Below are 6,226 nucleotides of genomic sequence, written 5' to 3' on the forward strand. Positions count from 1 at the left end.
GGTCCCCTGCCTGGGGCCCACAGTGGCGGCCAAGGGCTCACGCCGCCCGGCAGCCAACCGGCGGCGAGACCCTGGCGCCAGGCCCAATGGGGGACGGCCGCGGCGAGCGAGGCGGGACTTCCGGCAGGGTCGCGAAGCGGGTGGGCGCGCAGGAGGCTCTGTGGGCGCGGAGGGAGCGGGTCTGGGCGTCCCGCCGTCCCTCTCGCAGCGCCTCAGCATCCGGAGTAGGAGAGCGGGAGGGCCTCGCGTCCTCTGCGCGCCGGCCCTGTGCCTCCCGCTGCGAATGAGGACACAGGCCGGGTCTGGGCTGAGACGGAAACGAAATCCAGCTCGGGCTCCGGGCTTCCACCCTCTTTGCCCGCCACGGCTCGTTGCCGCGCCTCTTCTCTTCTCCATCTCCCCAGATGAGAAGTCCTGCCTTCGAGACTGTTAGGAGAATGAAATCAACGTGATGGCGCGTTGTAAACGGTACAACGCTAGGGAAAGGACAGTGTGGCACTTGCTGGTCGCGGGGAGGCGGCAGGTCAGAGTGCTGCTGGGCGGGTCTGGAGGTCCCGCCCCCCCCCTCCGCCCCTTGGCCTCAGAAGTAAAGGGCATTGTCCCTATTCTATGCGGCAGTCCTCCAGTTGCATCTCCTGCGTGAGTTCAGTGGAATCCAACTTCAAAAGGAGAGAACTCAGTAGGGGTAGCTTTGAAGCCGGGTCAGGATTTTATAGCTGGAAAGACCTAGAATATGCTTTTAAATTGTGGCCTTTCAGAACTATGTGAAGAATTAGAACCATAGCCCGTCATTTTTGTCCAGACAATTACATTCAACAAGTATGTATTATTTTCTTTTTCTACATTGGACAGAAGGGTGAGGGAGCAGAGCGTGAAACTTAATCCATTCACTCATTAAAAAATCATTACCTATTTTGAGCAAGGCATGGTGCTGTGATGTGTGGGGAATGATCCCTGCACAGACACTGATAATACAGCAATTGCTAAGCAGGTGTGGAGGATACAAAAACCCTGCCCTAAAGGGGCTTAGGGCCTAGTAAAGATGAAAATGTGTGAAGCAAAAAGTGACAAATGCTGGAGTGAATGTATAAAGTATTCCTAAACGTAGAGGAACCACTGCAAGAGGCACAAGTGGAACATTTCCCTTTTGCACATTCTGTGTTTTTAGTTTTGCCCCTGAAGGTCTTTTCCTTATTCTTGAGCCTTGAACTATTAATGAATGGTTGTATCTCGTGAGGCTGATGAAATGATGCATTTTATATCAAGGTGAGTGCCTGTTGGTGTTTTCCCCTTCCCTCCCGTGTATTTCACTTCTTGTTTCCTAGTCATTTCCTACCACTGTCTTTTTTTACTGTGTCCAGTACCTGGGTTTCATTCTTTGCTAACATCTCTGTCTAGAAACTCCACTTCTTCAGACAGTTTCCTATTCATTCTTCAAGGCCCCACTTTGAACTTCTATAGCAGTTTATTCTTCCCTGTGTGGTAGCACTTAAAGTATTTTTATGATCTGTCTCGTCCAACTAGAATGCCAGCCTCTTGGAGTTATATCTGTGTCCTCAATGCCACAGAAGTGTTCCAAGGGGGCCTTTGATAATGGCTTCCCGCTGTTAGATTCTTGTCTTGTGGACTCATGCCACTTGAATTATTTTTCTTTGTTTTTTTAGGGTTGAAGTATTGGTGGAAACCAGTTTTATTTTACATCCTCTAGTAGAACTCATCAAGCCACAGAAGATAAAGTAGAAGAACATAGTTTTCTGTCATGGGGTCAACAGCCAGGAGAAGTGGGATCTAGGACCTCTCACATCTCCAAGGTACTATCTCCATCTTCCTGGAGGAGATTCTGACTCCCACTGTTGCTCACCCACAGTATTTCTCAGATTTCCAGAAACCTGCCCACATTATCCATAAATCGTCCCATTCACAAACTCTGTTTAGCTGTCTAGTTTGAATGTGTCCTTTTTCCCTCAGATGAAGAAAATCTTATAGGTACTTCAAAATAGATTTTCATCTACCTTGTGTTAAATACTCCCCATTATGGGCTTTTTTTGAAGTCGAAGTGGACCAATTGGCAAGAGATACTATAGGGTAAGGATTCTTAGAACAATCAGATGACTTTTAAGGCCATTTCAGTTCTGAAATTTCTTTACTCTAGACAGAATTCCTTATAGTGTGAAATGGTGCTTTTTTGGGTCTCTTTCTAAATATGAAAAATTCCTTAAGTTCTATGGTTTTAATTAAAGTAGGGAATTAATGTATTTAATATGCAAAGAGAGTTTACAGATTAACTTTTTAAAACCCATGAATCATTAGAAAAATGGGTACTAGGTGTGAATAGGCAGCTAGCAAAAAGGATGTAACATATGGCCACTAAGTTTAAGAAAACCTTAAAGAAGTTGAACCTTGCATTTTTTTGTATATATGCAATCATTTATTGTGGCAAAATACACATAACATTTAACATTTTGACCCTTAAAGTATACAGTTCAGCAGCATTTGGTATGTGTTTATGAAGCCATCACAATCTAGTTCCATAACATTTTCATCAACCCAGAAGGAAACTCCATATGTTCTCTTCTCTTCCTCCCCCAATCTCCCACTGCACCCTCCCTGGCAACCACTAATCTGCCTAGTTTCTGTGGATTTTCCTACTCCAGATATTTCATATAAATGAAACATACAACATGTGGCCTTTTATATCTGGCTTTTTTCACTTAGCATAATGTTTTTGAGATTTATCTGTGTCGTGGCATATAGCAGTACTTCACTTTTATGGCTGGGTAATACTCCATCTTATGGATATACCACATTTTGCTTATCCATTCACATGTTGATGGACATTTGGGTTCTTTTCACCTTCTGGCTATTGAGAATAGTGATGCTGTTAACATTGGTGTACAAGAATTTGAACACCTGTTTTCAGTTCTTTTGGGTACATCCCGAGGAATAGAATTGCAACTTTGTTATTGTTAAAAGACAGTTAAAACCTTGAAGCTCTCTTAGTATTCTTCCCTCAAGTATTGGTAAGGTTAGTTTGCTCTCTTCATCTGGGTCACTACTTAGATGTTATCTCAGAGACAGCTTACCAGACCACCTTGTGTATTTATGTGTGTACCCTTCCTAACCACCTGTTTCCCCACTAGAATAAAGATCTTTGAGAGCAAGAACTTAATCCTTTGTCCACCACTGTATCCTAAGCACCTTACACAGTGCCTGGCACTATTCAGAAATAGGTGCTGAATAAGTGTTGAATGAGTGAACATTTTCACCTGGGAGACTGGTTCCAGTTTAGGGAAACAAGCCCTCATATTGGGGGGACAGTAAATTGGTAGCACTTTTTTTTACAGGGTGGTTGGCAGTATCCAATTTAAGATGTGCATGCCCTTTGACCCAATTTAATTTATCTAACCATACTCCCGTATGTGTGAGAAAATTCATTTCTGCATTATATGTACTGTTTAAAAAAAAACAACCTATGCATTTCTTATTAAGGGACTAATTGAATTAAAGAATGCATCTGTATTAGTCTGCTTGGGCTATCAGAACAAAATACCACAGACTGGGTAACTTAAACAGCAGAAATTTATTTCCATAGTTCTGGAGGCTATAAGTCCAAGATCAAGGTGCCGTCAGAGTTGGTATCTGGTGAGACCTCTATTCCCAGCCTGTAGACTGTGTCCTCGCATGGCTTTTCTTCTGCAGTCGCATGGAGAGACAGAGGCCTCTGGTGTCTCTTCCTCATAGAAGGTCACCAGTCCTATCTGATTAGGACCCCAAACTTAAGACCTCATTTAACCTCGGTTACCTCCCTAAAGGCTCTATCTTCAGAGTCACATTGAGGATTAGGTGTTCAATGTATAAATTTGAACATATGGACACAATTCAGTCCATCACACATTAATTAAATGAAGGAGTATGCAGCAATTTAAAAGAATGAGTTAGATCTAGTGTGCAGACATGGAAAACATCCTGGAAATGCTGAGTAAAAAAAGCAATTTTCAGGTCTTTCCTAAAAAGCAAATTTGAGGAGGGTATAGCTCAGTGGTAGAGTGCATGCTTAGCACGCATGGGGTCCTGGGTTCAGTCCCCAGTACCTCCATTAAAAATAAATAAATAAATAAGCAATCTTTATACACAGTGTGCTTATGATTCCAAGTGCATTTTTTTAAAAGATATGTGTTCTGACATATGCTTATGTAAGCATAGGACATTTCTGAAAGGGTGGATCAGAACTGTTAACTGCAACTAGGTCAGAGTCTCTCAGGTTTCAGTTTATACTCTTCTATGTGGCTAGATTTTGGGGAACCAAAAGTATATATTCCTTTTATGATAGTAAAAAACAGAAATGAAGCATTTGGAATGTGTAGGGCTCCTGAGAAAGAAATTTGGTTATAATGGTAGTTGTTAACACACCTATGCTGGCTAGCTATATATATATATACCTTTTCAAATATGTTAAGGTCAGATGTACATTTCTTTTTGAAATTTATTTTCTCTTATGAATAATTTCAAACATACACAAAAGTGAAGAGATAGTATGTGTTAGGAGAGGCAATCTGCATGGACCCTCAGCACCCCTGCAAGTTCTTGTTGGGTATACCAAGAATGCAAGACCCTGACTGCTCTTTACCTGGGCTATTTCTTAGGATTGTGTTTTCAGCAAGCATCCTCGAGGGATGAAGTATTGTCTCCTCCAGGACAAAGGGCAGACTGAGCTTCTACTTGGCTATAAAAACTGAATCTCCCAAGCTCAGTGTTCCTCTCTGGTAATGAAACCCACCATGTGAGCAGACAACCGTGGTCAACCCTTTGTATCACACCCAGGAAACTTGGGGGCGTGAGGACCTGTTGCAAACCAACACGAAGTTCTGGCAACCATTTTAAGGTCCTTTGCGTCTGATCTAGGAGTCTTGTGTCTTCTACCAACATCATGAAATAGTAACAGGGTAGCTATCAGTTTAGTTTGCTAAGTAGGTTAAAACTCCAGATCTGCACCTGCACAGTTCCTGACAGTATAATGACCCGCCATTAGTACCCATCTTTCCCACCTAGCTTTAACAATTATCAACTCAAGACGGAAAGTTGCTTCATCTAGCGGTGCCCAGGTGCCCATCAGCCAGTGTCCACCATTGTAGGTTCTTCCAGTCAATTCATACCATTTCATTTGTAAATATACCAGGGTGCATCTCTAAGATTTCTTTTATTCAGCACAACCACAAAATCAATGTTATAGTTTAAAAAGCTAGTAAATCCTTAATATTATTTGCATAATTCTTAACTATAGATAAATTCTTTTGAGTAAAATTGAATCTTATCCCTGTCCTTTGCACCAGTATTTTAAGTTTGGTATCATTGCAGCGTCACAACGTGAATATAGTTTATTTATTTATTCATTAGCTTCCCTTGGGTTAATTTTGTGACCTCAAAGTGCAGAAACAGTATCATGGGTTTTTTTGGTACACAGTTAACACTTGTAAGATCAGTTATTTCTGACAGAAGCTCTAGTTAATGTCATTGGCCAATTGTACAAGTCAGTTTTCCCCAATCTTACAAAATATTTATTGGTAAAACTGAAAAGAGAACGCGTAGCTCCTAGGCTGCTTTTTAGCCATCACTGTTAACGATGGTACTGTCAAAGGGCCAATTTACAGGTTTAAAAAAGAAAAGAATGAAACTGACTTCTGATCAAGATAGTACACACTTTGATGCCACTCCCTTTGTTCCAAACACATGGTAGAATTAACAAGAAAAGATTAACATTAAATATCCATATTCAAAAACAAAAACATTTTTATTGATCAGGAACGATGAGCTGTAATTTTGCTGGGCTGAGTATCCAAACATAGAGGCAGACTGGAGTTTGTAACTTGGAAGGTAAGTGGTTGAGGGGATGGGTAAAACTACCCCATGGAATGTAAATAATTGGGGCCTGGGTTGCTGTTTGCAATTAGGAATTTAGATGAGGCTTTCTAAATTTAAAAGATTGAAAAAAACTACAACTCATCTATGCATGAAGATATAGTTTATATGAAGTTTTATACTTAGGGAGCAGATACAACATTGAATCCAGACCTAAATCCAGCTACCCTGTCACTTGGTGCCTGGATCTCCTGTCTCCCAAATTTCATGGTGCAGAGTCTCAAGTTATTAATGTAAGACTTGTTTTCCGGTTGGGGTTCCTGGAGGATTGGGTAGAGGTTACCACAAAACCATGAGGGAAGGAGAGAGA

The sequence above is a fragment of the Camelus ferus genome, chromosome 17, assembly GCF_009834535.1.
Source record: "Camelus ferus isolate YT-003-E chromosome 17, BCGSAC_Cfer_1.0, whole genome shotgun sequence".
NCBI lineage: Eukaryota > Metazoa > Chordata > Mammalia > Artiodactyla > Camelidae > Camelus > Camelus ferus.